Source organism: Natator depressus, chromosome 6 (genome assembly GCF_965152275.1).
Source record: "Natator depressus isolate rNatDep1 chromosome 6, rNatDep2.hap1, whole genome shotgun sequence".
Taxonomy (NCBI): Eukaryota; Metazoa; Chordata; order Testudines; family Cheloniidae; genus Natator; species Natator depressus.
In genome coordinates, this window is record NC_134239.1 from 29097861 (window position 1) to 29114080 (window position 16220).

A 16220-nucleotide genomic window follows, 5' to 3' on the forward strand; every position below is an offset into this window, starting at 1 on the left:
GCAGTAGTTCAGATGTGTTACTGTCAGTACTTCTGAGCTCACAATACAGACAGTTTGCCTGAAAGGCTCCTGAGCCAATAGCTAAGCAGTTTACTGATACAGTACCTCATCCGAAGCCCATAGAAGTCAGTGGGAGTCTTTCCATTGACTTCAGTGGGCTTTGAATCTGGCCCAAACTAAACTTTTCCTTAAAGCTTGTTTGTTATGCCTATTTCAGATAAGAGCTCTTACTCTCTATTTAAAACAGTCCTGCAAGAGTGAATCGCCAGCAGTTCACCTTTATTTGGTTTTGATACCTAAGCACTTTTATTTGGATCTATACAGTTATCATAATGTGTGACATCCAGGTCATGACTCACTCTGCATTGTCTGTTTACAGTTGTCCTTTTTCTTCCCCACCTCTGGTTATTTGACTTCTGGACAAAATCCTGAGTATCTTTACTGTATCTCCACCCTTTGAGCTATACCACCCACGATGCCCAACTTTGAGGCCACAAGAAGTAGAATAGGAACAATTGGCTTCGATTGCTGTCCGTCATTACTATTCCTTTACTTTTACTTCTAGGGCTTGATTTTGAGTAATGACAGGTGCTACTCTCCTTTACTTCTGAACTGAAATACCTTTGAGGATTCCCATACTTCGGTCAGAGAGCAAAAGGGTAGGACCAAGAATTGAATTTTCAGTTCCTTTGTGCTACAATTAAGATAACATTCTAGCTCTTTGTTCTACAATTTTAAATTTTCCAGGAATTCTATAAAAGATTTGAAACAAAATAAGAGCTATCCCCATTCTTCTCTTTGGAAACCATAATATTTTTTTCTGTAAATGGAGTCTCTCCTACCGTTCCTCAGCTTATAGTGTGATGTTTCCCATTTCCACATTTGTTTCTGAGGTTTGCTAGAGCTTGTCTATGTTATAGACTGTACCAGAGAGAGGCACTTGGATGATAGGACAGATACAAGTACTCTGAGAAAGATTAGTCATGTCTGTAAAGACGAGATCATTGTAAACCTACTGAATGAACAGTGTGATGAAAACAAAACACGAGACTTTTTCTAGAGACTTAACTTCTGCCTATATTTAGTTCTTTCATTGTCTCCCAGAGGTTACATGTATTAAGGATGTCTTCCATTAGAAGCGGTAGTCATTCTATTTGTAAAATCCACTCTAAGCCTTAATGCAAAATCTAGGTCAGTGCCAATGATAAAAAAACAAGCTGGGCACTTAGTTATATTTTGCTTCTTTATCATCTATTTCCCTTGGGGCCTTTTGCTATTGTTAGAATTTCTGTACCTTCTTTTGCTCACAGCCCATTTTTAAGGATGCACAAAAACTTTAAGTTCAGCAGAGATTTGGAAGCATAACAAAATGATCTGTCATTTTGCAGCACTCTGTCACTACTGAATCCAGGGGCTAAACTCATTTTCTGCAAGTAAGCTTTCTGAGAGAAAAATATATGGACCAAAATCTCGAAAACTTTGGATTTTTGTTGTTGTTTAGTATTTATTGAGAGATCAGGGCCCCAGTGTGGTAGGAGCTGTACATACATTATATCTAGGAGCAGAGAGTCTCACTGCCCTAAAGAACTTGTAATCTAAATAGACAAGAGACATAAAAAGGATGGGGGAAAAAGTGTTACTGACACTTTTTTACAGATGGGGGACTTGAGGTACAGAGAGCTTAAATGACAAAACAGAATCATTCAAAATACAACTATACATGCAAAATGATGGGGTCTAAATGAGCTGTTACCACTCAAGAAAGATCATGGAGTCACTGTGGGTAGTTCTCTGAAAACATCCCCTCAGTGTGCAGTGGCAGTCAAAAAAGCTAACCATGTTGGGAGCCGTTAGGAAAGGGATAGATCATAAGGCAGAAATTATCATAATGCCACTATGAATCCATGGTATGCCCATATCTTGAATACTGCATGCAGATGTGGGTGTCCCATCTCAAAAAAACATATATTGGAATTGGAAACGGTACAGAGACGGGCAATAAAAAATGATGAGGGGTGTGGAACAGCTTCCACATAAGGAGGGATTAAAAAGACTGGGACTCTTCAGCTTGGAAAAGCAATGACTAAGGGGGGATATGATAGAGGTCTATAAAATCTTGACTGGTGTGGAGAAAGTGAAAAAGGAAGTGTTATTTACTCCTTCTCATAACACAAGAACTAGGGGTCACCCAATGAAATTAATAGGCTGCAGGTTTAAAACAAGGAAAAGGAAGTACTTCTTCACACAGTGCACAGTCAGCCTAGGGAACTTTTTGCCAGGGATGTTGTCAAGACCAAAACTAAAACAGGGTCAAAAAAGAACTAGATAAATTCATGGAGGATTAGGGCCCTCAATGGCTATTAGCCAGTATGGGCAGGGATGCAAAACCATGCTCTGAGTGTCCTGAGTCTTTGTTTGCCAGAAGCTGGGAGTGGATGACAGGGGATGGATCACTCGATGATTACCTGTTCTGTTTTTTCCCTGGCATTGGCCACTGTTGGAAGACAGGATACTGGGTTAGATGGACCATTGGTCTGATCCAGTATGGCCATTCTTATGTTCACAAAGGAAGCCAGTGGCAGAGCAAGGTTTGGAACTCAGACTGAGGGTTTGTCTACATGGAGAATTAGTGCATGGCAAGCCAGGGTATGAATCTACAGTGTACTAGCTTGCCACACACTAACTGGCCATGTGGACCCTGCTATTGTGCACTAAAAGTTCCAGAGTGCACTCTGACATATTACCACCCAGTGGGACGCTGCAAAACCCAGGATAGTCACAGCTAGACTGAGACTGTTGAGAGTTAGGGGAGTTCTTGCTTGGTTTATTGTCCACTATGTCAGGCTAATGAAAGAGTCTTAAAAGCCCAACTCACTTTTATCATTGGGTAAACGAAGGGTATAGGGATTTAAAAATGTTTTGACTTTTTAAACATTACTTATGAGACATTTCATTAGCCCATTTTGAGTGGAAATTTACAGTGAATTGTACTTATCTATTTTGGTACTTCTGAGGCCCTGATCAGTGTAGATCTGAGTGCCTTGCAATCATTCAGGGATTTATCCTCACAACTCCCCAGTGAGGTAGGCAGTACTATACCCATTTCACTGATAGGAAACGGAGGCACAGAGTAGGTTAAGTGATTTGTCCAAGAACAGAGTGTCTGTAGCTGAGCTGGGATTAGTACTAGATCTCTTAAGTCCAAGTTCAGTGCCCTGTCCATTATAGCATCTTTCCTTCCTGCATGGACCTTAGGTCTGTTGACATTTGAGAAAACTCAGTCAGACTTGTGCAATCAGAGGAGGGGCAGTTTGAGGGTACGTGACACAAGGTACCCTTATGCTGTATGAGCGTCAGTCTGATATACTATATAAAACCTTTGGATTGAGTACATATACTTATCTCTTGTGTAGCTTTGGGTGCTAGAAATCCCTCACACACCCACTTTGAAAAGTAGGAAGAGCATAAATTCACCTTTGCTTAAATAAACAGACGAAAAAATAACAAATCAAAGTAAAAATAAAACAAATAAATAGAAACCTCCCAAACAAACTCTGCAAGAGAGGTTTCCAGCTGCTCAGGGGAATTGTTGACATTTTGTGTGTCAAAGTTATGCAGCATGATTGGTTTCATCAGGGAAGGCGGACTCCTACCATACTGTGTACATAGAATCATAGATGTTAAAGCCACAAGGGAGCATTATGATCATCTAGTCTGATCTCCTGCCTAACACCGGCCATGGAATCTCACTCAGCAATTTGTGCATCACGCCCATAAATTCTGTTTTGAGTAATAGCTTATCTTTTAGAAAGGCATCTAGTCTTGATTTAAAGACTTGAAGTCATGGAGAATCCACCACATCCCTATATACGTTTTTGCAAAGGTTAATTACACTTTGACCATTGTTAGATATTGGAAATAATGTAGGTTTTCCTCCGGTAGAATCATTGAAGAATAGAGGCCAAGAAAAGCTGAGTTTTCCTGCAGGTCTACTATACTAATGTAATTCTTTTCTGGGTGAGATTTACAGAGCTGACAAGGTGATCTGGATGCCTAATTCCTATTTTAATGGGAATTGGGTATTGAAATCATGTAGTGGCTGAAATTTTCCAAGGTGCCTGTCTTTCTGATGAACCTTGAAACATCATCATCTTCCAATAAACCTATACAACGTATTGATAACCCATACATGTAGTTAGAAGTTGCGTCTCTTTATAAGTTCATATGCTACTCAAAATATGTATTGCCAAACTGGACTCAAACTTCTACATTCAGGAAAAGCATTTTTCTCTTTTCATGTATGATAAGAAATACTTTAAATTTAGGAAGGGTCCTATTTGTTATAATGATGAATTTTGAGTCACTACTACCTTCCTTCTCCCTTTCAAATATTACGTTATGCAGTCACACCAGCTTTTCAACCATGGAGAGTGAAATCATAGCTGTTGAAAGCTTTGTGTGGTCTTTTTCTGTCTTGTTAGTAATCTGCCTAGGTAGTCTCCATATTGTCATTTGGTTGATCATAGAGTTACATTTGCAGCTCCTCATGCAAAGAGAAGAGATTACATTCCAAAATCTTGAGGAGGCCACAGAATCTTTGAGTTTAAAAACTTTTGCCTCATTTCAGCAGCAATAACTGATCACAATCCGTGTTTTCTTATTGTTGATATTTGTTTTACCTCTTTATACATACTATTTTCCTTTTTCCTTTTGAGGAAGCTACAGCATTTTCACCATTACATTTTGTCACAACTTATTAATAGATATTTCTGTAACAGTAAATTTTGATGGCACTTCAAACACAAAGAGAAAGATGCATGTTCCCTTGTCTGAAGAATGTAGTCTAAATAAAACAAGACAAACCAACACAGTTTACAAATCAGTCACCCAAATGATTTTCATTACAAAAGGCTTATATTTTATTACAGATGATGCACAGCAAATTTTCACAGTCTTTTAAACAAATATGCCAAAGGTTGCATGTGTTCGTGGAAGAATAAAAGAACATACAAACATGACTGTGCCTTAGAGATGCAAACCCCATCCTGGAGAGTTCTTTTGTCCTGGTAATTGTTAGAAACGTAGGTCTCTTCTTGGGGAGGAAGAGGCTTGAAGAAACTCCTACTGTCCTTATTTAAAGCAGGCAATTGCATACAAGTGAGAGAACAAACTGAAGATTGCAGAATATTGTATTATGTGCAGTGTCATCATGTACATTAGCCATGTTGGATGTTGTGCTTAATGTTTTAAAAGTAATTTCAGAAGTAAACAGGTGGAGTGATTTTACTCTCCCATAAACTCTGCTCATCAAATAATTTCACCCCAGTACATTCAGACCAGACACAAGGTGTCAGCTGGTCCAGGTAATTCTATGTGCTAACCAATAATCGGAAAGAAACCTCAGTAGAGGGTGAGAAGCTGTTCAGAAAAATTTTACTGTGATGCTGTTGCTAGGGAAACTGCTTCTATTGTGTGTGTGCTGTGTGTGTTCAGAACAACTGGTTCATGTGGAGTCTGCCGCTTAGACATTGCAGCATGGAAAAACATCACCTGCTCCCCCCTGCTTTTGGTAGGTTTGAGAACCGTGAAGTTTGGAAAAGCCTCTCTTATCAGTAGCCCTTCTTTGTTAGTTTCATAGTTCATGTGTGTCTTTTGCTTGCCATGCCGAAAAATGAAGGAGAAGCCAGTTTTGTTGCTGAAGTGCTGTCTCTGTTTCTCACTCCTAGTGACAAGCCAGAATGGCTGGCAGGAGCAGGTAGAAAATTTTGCAATAGATACTGCCCCTTCCTCTGCAGATGGGGAGGAGCTTCTTGCAGTGGCAGTGGTATAGTACTACTTTGCTGTGTGTGTGTGTGTGTGTGTGTGTGTGTGTGTGTGTGTGTGTGTGTGTGTGTGTGTGTGTGTGTGTGTGTGTGTGTGTGTGTGTGTGTGTGTGTGTGTGTGTGTGTGTGTGTGTGTGTGTGTGTGTGTGTGTGTGTGTTAGAGGGGAGAGGATTTGAAAACTTACCGGGCACCATATGCTCCACAGACCTCGGCTCCCCAGGGACTCTCCCTGGATATGAGTGCACAGTAAGGTGTTGATGGATGGGCTAAAGATGAGCCAGAGAGAGGAGGGGCTAGCTCTGCTTACTGCTTGCGTCACTCTCTTGAATCTGCCTCCCCGCACATCATATCTCCAGGCACTGTGCAGGTTGCTCCTGCGTTGCAGCTAAGGTACTATGACAAATGGTCCTAAAAAATATTGTGGGACTTTTTGTCTGATTTAAAGGTGTTATCCCTGGTGTCCTGGACAAATGATGAATTGGGGTAATTTAAATTCTGCTTACCCAATTCCCCCTTCTCTTCAGTTTCAATTGGAAAAGGCCTTCTTCATTTCTTCTCATATGCTGTGTGTGCACTGCTAGAGAGGTGTCATGTTTCATGGGGCCAAACCACCCTTGTGCACCAGGTCACAATGCCACTCACTGAATTTTGGTCATGACGGGGCTTTGGGGCCAAACTTGAGTGGAAGTGTGGCAGCCAGCCCTGAGCTTCCTCACCGCTGCCATGGGGCTGGCTCCTGCACCAGGAGGCCGGCACCTGCCTGCCTGGCTTCATCATGTTTCCACAGCCCGTATTTACTCTCAGGGATGGGGCATGACACTGCACCTGGGCAAGCTGGGCCACAAGGTGTAGCCTTAATGTGGTGTGGATTCGGCAGGTTAGGCACTGCGGCCAGCAGCTGCAGTGGGGACAGCTTCACAGAGACTGATGGCGTGTACCTGGGGAAAAACTTCTGGGGGGTGCCACTTGATACACGCACACATGAGTTTATGTGAGAATGATTACATGACCACGAAACGCGGCAGATGCACAAGCCCCTCTGACCACACACAAGGAGATTGTGTTCGGTAGCTGTGAACTTGGGGGCGGCATATATCAGTTTGATAAAGTGAGCTTTCAACTTTCATGTGCTGCCTGCCATTCACAATGACTTTTAATTGCTTTTTTATGAATCAAAAAGATCCCACTTTTGCTGCCAGATGGTGGGCGAGTACTGCTAGATCCTAGACTGCAGTGCAGTGTATTCATATTTGTAGGTTATTGGAGCGAGAGAAATGAAAAAGGGCTTGGGGAGCCATGAGCTGACCGCCAAACAATGAAGTTGTGCTTGGACAGCCTTTGGGTGGAAGCTATATTTAACTTTAATGTACTACATAGCCCTCAATTTTTCCCCTCTAAAAGAGTTTTTGTTGTCCTGATGTGTTTTTAGACAGTTTTTTTCATTTGGTCAACAACATTTCATTCATTTTGTTTTGTGCTGAATGCATTGTTCTGTTGGTTTGCAGGAGACTGACAGCAGTGGAAGTGGAAAACTTTTCTTAATCAGTAAGCACAAGGTGGACGCTATTGCTGTCCTTGTTAACATGAAAGAATCTTTGTCTTCAGGCAGGATGAATTTAGCCTTTGATGTTTTAGCCCCTGAAACAGAATCCACTCGCTGCTTGGTGCCCCCCTTGGCCAGGTCTGGCATAGCAGCTTTCTTTCTAGGCTAAGTGCCCATTGCAGATGGCTGCTGTGGCAGTTTCTCATCTAGTGGCTTGGCCCTCTGGCTGGGTCACCAACTAAAGTCCACCCCTTCCAGGGTCACAATTGTCCAAACTGAAAGTCCCCAAAATGTCTTTAACACAAACAAAAATCCTTCCCTCTCTCTGGAGCATTTCCTGTCTTAGACTCAACCTCTAGCTCCCTTACTGGGCTCGATAACCCTTTTGATGGACTTCTTTCGGGTCAGTAGGGGGACCGTGTCCCACCCTATAGTCTGGGTTCCTGCCCAGGGCCCTGTACTAATCAGCTAAGTCTGCTCCTTTACCTGTCCTGCAGTTTTCCAGGGGCCTCTTCCTACAAAACCTCTTAAGTTCTCTGGGTCTCTCTGTCTCTTCCCTGCTTAATCAGGATCTCTCCCAGGCCTCTCTCTCTGGAGAGCTTTTCCCTACTCTGAGCTTTTTGCCTGGCTCTCTCTGCTGCCCTTCCCTTTCCTTATCACCCCTTGTGACAAAGGGGGTTTTATTCATCTTTTTATATTGCATGTGAGTCTTGCTGTCCTGTACTAATACTGTGTGTACCATAGTTTCCCAGTGTACTACACCAATACTTCGGTGATGGGAATTGGGTGTGTGACTTTGCTGAGGCCCTCAGGGCAGGTGAGGCTGCCCAGCTGTTTGCACCTATGTAACCTGAGACCCAGGAGGTGGGGGGATGCGACCAGGTGACAACTTCTGCCAGGAAGCAAGACAAAGAGAAGGAGGATGAGCAACAGCGGGGTGCCAGAGGTCGTGTAGCTGGAAGCTGGCAGTCTGGAAGAGGGGGAGTTCAGGGCATCTGGCTCAGGACTCTCAAAATGGACTTGGCTGAAAGTCACTGATTTCTGTAATAACAAGTTCTGTTCTACACTGTGTTCCTGTCGATTAATAAACCTGTTTTACCGGCTGGCTGAGAGTCACATCTGACTGCGGAGTTGGGGTGCAGGGTCCTCTAGTTTCCCCAGGAGTCCCTCTGGGGCGGACTTGCTGCGGGAAGCGCATGGTGTGTAAAGGGATGCTGAATGCTCCGAGGTCAGACCCAGGAAGGTTGAAGCTGTGTAGGATTCTTGCCCTGGAGACAGTATGCTCAGAGAGAGGAGGCATGCTCCCCTTGAGTCCTGACTGGTTTCATACGGAGTAGTTCCAGAGCACTTACCCAGTGACTCCGTGACACCCCTTAAGCCTGGCTCTTGTTCCCATTATTGCAGCCACCTTCTGCTCTTTATGGGGAATTTGCCTGATTCCCCTTAAATGGGGCTTATTCTGAAATCATCAGGTTTGCTTAGCCCCAGGCTCTTCAGCCAACAAGTAAAGCCACCAAGTTACAGTCTCTCTTGGTCAAGTGAGAGCCTCTATAGCAAAACATGTGGGAAAGCATTCAGTTAAAATGGAAGGTGATTGTATATATTCTATTTGCGACTGTTAGGGTTTAGGGTTGATAAAGCTAACACAACTCAGTTCTAAGGTTTTTCCTGCTTAATATTAAACCAAATAGTTTTTGTTATTCAGAAAAGCACATACACGCATGCTTAATTTTAAGCAGATGCGTAAGTCACAGTTAGACACAAGCTTTTGTACTTGTGTGCATGTGTTTTAATGGCACTTTGAGGCTACAAAATGTCGCAAGTCTCTGTAAGACAGAGAACAAATTATTTTTATCTCAAACAGTAGCCTCCACAAAATACTCCTTTGAGAAATGGGAAAGAGAGGCTAACTCTTTCAGGAATGAGTGCTTCAAGTTTTTCCTTAATAGAAATAGTTATAAGCTGTATGCTGAGATGACAAATTACAAGGTAAGAAGAGATGATTGATGTAAATGGTAAAGAATTTATACAAATACTGGGTTATTCAGCATCTTTTCTGGTTAGTGGGCAAATGAAAACAGGCTTGTAACATCAGAAAAAAGGAATGGCATTTCACACAAAATATTTTTCAGGATGTTGATGTGTGGTTCTAAGAAACCATGACTAGTCAAGCTCTTCATTCTCCTATAAAGAGCTCCCATTTCACTAGTAGGCTGTGATTTGAAAAGACAAATATAAAAATGTGTGTGAAATATTTAAAATATTTGGCTTTTTTAATACCCCTTCCTTTTCCTAAAAAGAGATCAATATATTTCCCCCCGTGGATTAATGTATGTTTTATTTATAGAAGAGGTGTGTTTCTTTCTTAAGCACTCTTAAGCATTTAAAAGGGTTCATTTAAAATGCAGTATAACTTAGGTCTGTTGTCATTTTAACAGGCTGTTCTTCTTACTCATTAAAATACAAACTTGGCACTGTTCGGAAAAATGTTGTTTGAAAAATCAACTAGCACACATTCCCCTCTCCTTGTGATTCTTCAGCCTGAATGAATTGCAGAGAGACCCTGTGATGACAAGAAAGGGCTTCAACAAGAATAGGAAGGGGCTTATAGTCCTCTTCCTACAGGAACTTTACCTGTCTTTACTGTGGATTTGATTGACGGAGGCTGAGATACTATATCAGTTCATGTACCCTTGTAGTGGAAAAGTTTTTCCATTGTTTAGCTTGGCTGAATCTTCTGCTTGTAGGCTACATTTTGTATCAAAGGAAATGCCCTCCTTTAAGCCCTGATTCAACAAAGCACTTCAGTATGAAATCTGGGGGGAAAGATTTGCATAGTTGGAATATTAAAATCAATTGTCATAACCTATTAGTATTTAGGAAGGATGAAGGTGGGTAAAAGGGGAGCGGGTGGCGGCACTCTGTTAAAAATGGCATCACCCAGTTTCCAAGTCACTGACAACTCAGAAACAAATGATTTTGTATGCTGCTAGATCAGTGTCCTAACAGGTAAAATACAAGATTGGGTGCTACGTGGTATCCGCTACACTCACCAAATCACACTCGAGAACAGGATGATCGGCTTCTGAAGCACCTATCTATCACAGGTAGGGGGAAAAAAGCTGTATTATCATGGAGAACTTCAATCGTAAATCCCTTGAGTGACACATGCTGGAGGTCTCATGCTGCCACTAATAAAACAAACTTGGAATTTCTAAATATTATAGATGATAATTTTCTAACTAAAAAGCATTGCAACCAGCATGGGGGAATTTTATAATAGACTCAGCTTGACAGATAAAGAGGAACTGATCTGTGTGGTTATTCAGGTGCTGCTTCCTATGTGCCTTCGCAGGTAGATATGCATGAGCTCCATGCTCCTGAGACCGGAGGTTTGTCATAAGTAGTGTCATATGGTCCATGCACACGCATCTGCTCCCCTTGTGCTCAGAGCCAAGGGCATAAAGGACTGACGCCTCTCTGGTTCCTTCTTATCGCTACATGGCTGGAGTCGGAATTCTTTGTGTGTCTACTTCCAATACCTGGAAATATATAGTGTAAATAGTTTTTAATAAGTTACAGTGTTTTAGTATTTTTATAGCCAGTATTGTTAGTTAGTGCCCCCACCTCAGGGAGCTTCTCCTCACTGAGAAGGACTATGTCAAGAGTCCTGAGGTTTAAGAACTGTATCTCCTACCCCTGTTCCTTCTCCATCAGCAATGAACTCTTGCCTTGATTGCCTTGGAGAAGCTCAAATCGCTGCCAAGTGCAACATCTGCTGCTCCTTTCCTCCTCAAACCCATGAGGGATGTGACCTCTGTCTGTGAAAGCACCTCCTGGAGAACACCATGAGTCCCCAGTCATATCCAGGCCAGGACACTTCTGTGAGCAGCGGCCTCAGACTGCGAGCAGTGCACCTCTTAGCATGAGCTCTGGAGTTGGGGTTAAAACAGTTAAGCCTGAGAAACCCTTTCATGAGAGGTCATGGCCATGCCTTCTCATGACCATAGGCATGAGGACAGATCACTATCCAGGTCTGCCTCTAAGAAAAAGGATCCCTCCTCGTCTTGATCCTAAGGAATTAAATCTGCATAAACCTTCTGTTGAAGAAGGAAAGGTGCAAGGGAAGAAGAATCTGGTGGTACCACCTCCAGTTTTGTCTCACAGGCCAAAAGATTAACACTTGTCAGTCCTGTCTGGGAGCTCCTTATTGGACTTCCATTTGATGGTTCCAGTACACTCCAACTGGGGATTCTCTGAGTACCAGATCATTGGATGTCCTGGGTCTGTTGGTTTCCACCTCAGAGACTCCATGAGCTCCATGAAGGGCTGAGGGCTGAAGCCTTTACCTCACTGGATTATATTTTTGCTCTGCCCTATCCTCGATTCCCTCTTCTGTTGGGCCCAGTCCTCCTTATAGACGTTTCCACGTCAGAAACCGCTTTGAGGAGAAGGGGATCCTCCCCTTCTGTATCCACAAGTCATAGAATTCTTCCAGCAGTAGAACAGTAGCCTACCTTTTCATCAGATGAATCTGATGCTCCAGAGAAGCCTTCCCCCTGAGGGAATCAAATCCAGAACCTATAGCAGGTCTTGGAGCCTCCTCCTCCTCCTCCTGGTTATGAGTACCCAAGGGACCAATGCTTTGGGGCTTCTCCCAGCCACTCAATCCTTCCTACTGGCCTTACTGGGCCCCATTAGAGCTGTATAATAGATTACCTGGATCCATGCAAGAATCACACCTACCTTCCTCTCCCAGACAGTACCACCTGACTCTATTGGAGTTTGCAGAGGAAGAAATCAAACTTAGTCCGCCACTCATGAGAATTGTCATCCTTCTCACCCAATGAGGCAGTTGCTACATCATCCCATTCCCTGCCTGATGATCACAGGCAATACGAGTAACTGTTACAGAGCATGGCAACCGAGGTCAGAGTTGCCAACTACCAGGCATTGTTAACGAAGTAGGACTTCCTAAAATACTCTGAATTTCTGAAATTCTGAGACAAACTTCCCTGGGAAGAGAGGGCTCAGGTCCAGCCCTAGTTGGTGAAGGCAGGTTGGGGTCGAAGACATCATTTCAATCAGCAGTGGATACAGCTAATGCTGTGTCTAGGGCCATTCCCACAGCTATAGTCATAAGGCGAGAATCGTGGTTTTGCTTTTTGGGTTCACCAGGGAGGTCCAGAAAACCACTGAGGATTTGCCCTTTGAATCTAATATCTTCAATGAGAAGACTGAGTCACTATACTCTCTTAAAGACTCTAGGACAACACTCTGCTCCCTGGGCATTTACACTCTGGCCTCAAAGAGAAAACACCACATGCAAGCTTACAGACCTAGAATGCCCCCACCCCAGCATTTTATCACTAGAGCCTTTATGAACCACTACACAAATGACAAAGGTTTCAGAGACACAGGTCTGCAGCTTCCTCCACCTCTGTGGACGCTACCCAGTCCCACCCATCCTCCAAGGGTTTGTTTTGATGAGACACTCAAGGATTGCCTACAGATATTGATGCTATGACATATTGCCCCCCAAACCTTTGGTGGTCACCTTACCCACTTTGCACACAAGTGGAGGGCCACAACAGACAACTGTACTACAGTTCATGCACTCTGGCTCACAAATGAGTTTATCTCACTCCTCCCCCCCCCCAAATTCCTTTCCGAGCCCCTTCTCAGGGACCACTCTCCAGAGGAGATACTTCATCAGGACAGGAGGTGAAGTCTCTCCTTCAGAAGGGGGCCATAGAGAGCCATCAAGAGAAGGGTTTCTACTCCCATATTTCATGGTTCCCAAGACAAATGGAGGATGGGGACCAATTCTTGATCTATGCCAACTAAATGTCTTTACTGGAAAATGAAAATTCTGCATAATAATAGTGGCATTAATAATTCCCTTCCTGGAGGAAAACACATGGTTCGTGGCCCTCAACATGAAAGCTGCTTACTTTCATGTGGATGTTCACCACTCACACAGAGAGTTTCTCAGATTCATGCTAGGAGAAGATCACAGCCAGTTTAAAGTACTCCCATTTGGGTTGGTGACAGCACCCCATGTCTTCATGAAGTCTTCTCTATGGTGTCTGCCCAGATGAGATGCAGTGGCTACACTGTCTTCCTATATCTGGATGACTGGTTATTAATGGGCAGATCAAGTCAAGAGGTCCAGTTGGCGACCCTATTCTTACTACACTTTGACATAATTGGGGGTCTGTGTAAATGAAGAACAGTCCCTTTTGCATTAGGACTACAGATTTCATAAATGCAACACCAGACTCATCCTCTGGAAAGGCCAACCTCCCTATAGGCAGATCTCAATCTATGGGTAGCCTGATAAATCAAGTCACCCTCAGACCTCCTATCACAGTCAGGGTCTGTTTTTCCCCATTTGGCCACATGGCAATGCACAATGCCACTCGCCAGACACCATCTCTGTTGCTTTCAAGCCTGACTTCAGTCTGTTTACTCACTGGACAAGGACAACATGAATCCCAGAGTAAAGGTCCAGCAAAAGGTCAGAGCCTCTCTCTTACAGGGGACAAAACCAGACCAGGTGAGAGCTGGAGTCCTCTGTCTTCCAGCCAAATCCACCCAACCACCCAATGCATCTTTACATAGGATGGGGAACCCATATGGACAAATCACACTGCACAAGGTGGTCCCCACCAGAAGCCAGAATGCATATCAATCTGCTGAAGATACAGGCAGTTCACCTAGCCTGCAGCTCATCCCCCCACACATATGATCCCATTACATCCGTATAATATCAGACAGCGTGATGACTTTGTCTTTTATAAAAACAAACAGGGTAGAGAGACATTTCTTCCTCGAGGATCGAAGCAGTGAATTTATGGAACTGATGCATCAAGAACCCCATAGCACTCCCAGCAAATAGTCTCCCTGGTGTGCAGAATACTCTGGAGGACAATCTCAGCAGGAACTTCTCCACAGACCATGAGTAGGAAGTTCGTAATTCTGTCTTGACCAAAATCTTCACCCAGTGGGGAACACCATCTTGGAACCTGTTTGCCTCTCAAACAAACAAAAAATTCAATCTCCACTACTCCAGAGTAATATTAGGCCGAGAGTCCAGGGGTGAGGCCCTTTTGTTATCCTGGATGGCTATCTAAGGTACACCTTTCCTCCCATCCCCCTCCTACCCCAGGTTCTTAGGAAAATTTGCCATGACAGGCGAAGGTTATCTTCATCACACCTCATTGGCCCAGATTGTTTTGGTTTCTAGACTTTCTACAAATGTCGTCCCCTCTATATTTGACCTTTTCTGGTTCTGTTGGCTCAGAAGAAGGGCAGGATCAGACATCCCAACCCAGACCTTTTTCATCTCACAGCCTGGTATTTGGATGGGCACCAGACTTAGAATGTTCTATGTTCCAGAGGCCAGCTGAACTGTCCTCAATCACAGCAGAACAATCTCCCCTAGAAAATGCTGTCTAGCTGAGTGGAGGTGTTTCCCTACCTGGTCACAATGGAAACAGTTGTCACCAGAATTGGCAGGTATCCTTGTCATTTTAGACTATCTTCTGTCACTCAAAATGTTGGGGCTTTCCACTAGCTCACTGAAGGCCCACCTGGCATCTGTAATTGTGCCTTCCATCCCTTGATGGAAGGGTCACTCTACCTTTACGCATCCTCTTACAATTCAATTCCTGAAAGGCTTCTTTAGGATCTTCCTGCTTGTGATGAAGCCCACACCACAGTGGGGCCTCAGCCTGATACTCTCAGCTCTCACCAGACCATTCTTTGAACTGATGGCTATGTGTTCCATGTCACATCTTTCCATGAAAATTGCTTTCTTAGTTAATGTCACATTGGCCAGATGAGCGAGTGAACTGGGAGCACTCATGGCTGTCCTTCCATACACTGTATTTCACACAGAGAAAGTCTCTCTTCATCTCCACCAAAAGTTAATTTCCAAGATAATTTCAGAGTTTCACACAAACCAACCCTATTCACTTACCAATATTCTTCCTAAAACGTCATGCTTCCAGTGAAGAAAAAAGACTACACTTCCTGACTGTCAGATGGGCCTTGGTCATCTATCTGCAAAGACCAAAACTGATTTGGAAAACACTGAGACTGTTTGTTTGTTTGTTTGTTACCATAACAGAGCTATCACGAGGACAAGCATTATCAACTCAGAGAGATTCTAAGTGGCTCTCTGGATGTGTCATTCAACGTTCTCATTTGGCACATATTCCTCTTCCAGATAGGGTAAACACTAAAGCAAAAGCAACCTCAGTGGCATCTCTTCGAGATGTACCAATAGTGGACATTTGGAATGTGGCTGCTTGAAGCTCCATCCACACCTTTACAAAGCATTATGCCCGAGTCCAGGTTTTCTCAGCAGATGCAGCTGTGAAGTAAGCAGCGTTACAGGCGTCCGTACCAACTGCATCCTCACACCTCCTCCTGTTTGAATACTGCATATCAAAAACTGTATGGAATACACATAGAGATCTGCACTTTAAGAAAGGGAGAGTACCTGTAACTGGAGGTGCTTTGAGATGTGTGGTTTCTCTGTATTCCACTACCCTCCCTTTCCTCTGCTTCAGATCATATCTGATTTGTATCAGATAAGGAGAAGGAACTAGAGAAGTGTTGGTCCATGCCACTCTTTATGCCCTCAGTTCGGAGCATTGAGGAGAGCACCTGTGTATGTGCAGACCATCAGAGACTACTTGCTACAAATCTCTCATTTCAGGTGCATGTAGCACACGCATATCCCCGCGTGGAATACAGATAGGGAACGCACATTTTGAAGAACCTTCAGTTACAAGTAAGTAACCTCTATTTGCTTAGATTCAGGTTGTCATGACTTGATTCCATT

General features: G+C 43.5%; 1 protein-coding gene and 1 long non-coding RNA gene across 7 annotated transcripts in view; both read left to right on the forward strand.

The window, feature by feature from the left end:
* The window catches only part of SERGEF (secretion regulating guanine nucleotide exchange factor), a 464594-nt gene that overhangs the window by 119457 nt on the left and 328917 nt on the right, over positions 1-16220 (forward strand). The window lies entirely within an intron of this gene.
* LOC141988870 (uncharacterized) lies at positions 5504-8273 on the forward strand. Its single transcript, XR_012639852.1, has 3 exons — positions 5504-5569; positions 7329-7368; positions 8111-8273. It is a non-coding gene; the product is annotated as an uncharacterized LOC141988870 (long non-coding RNA).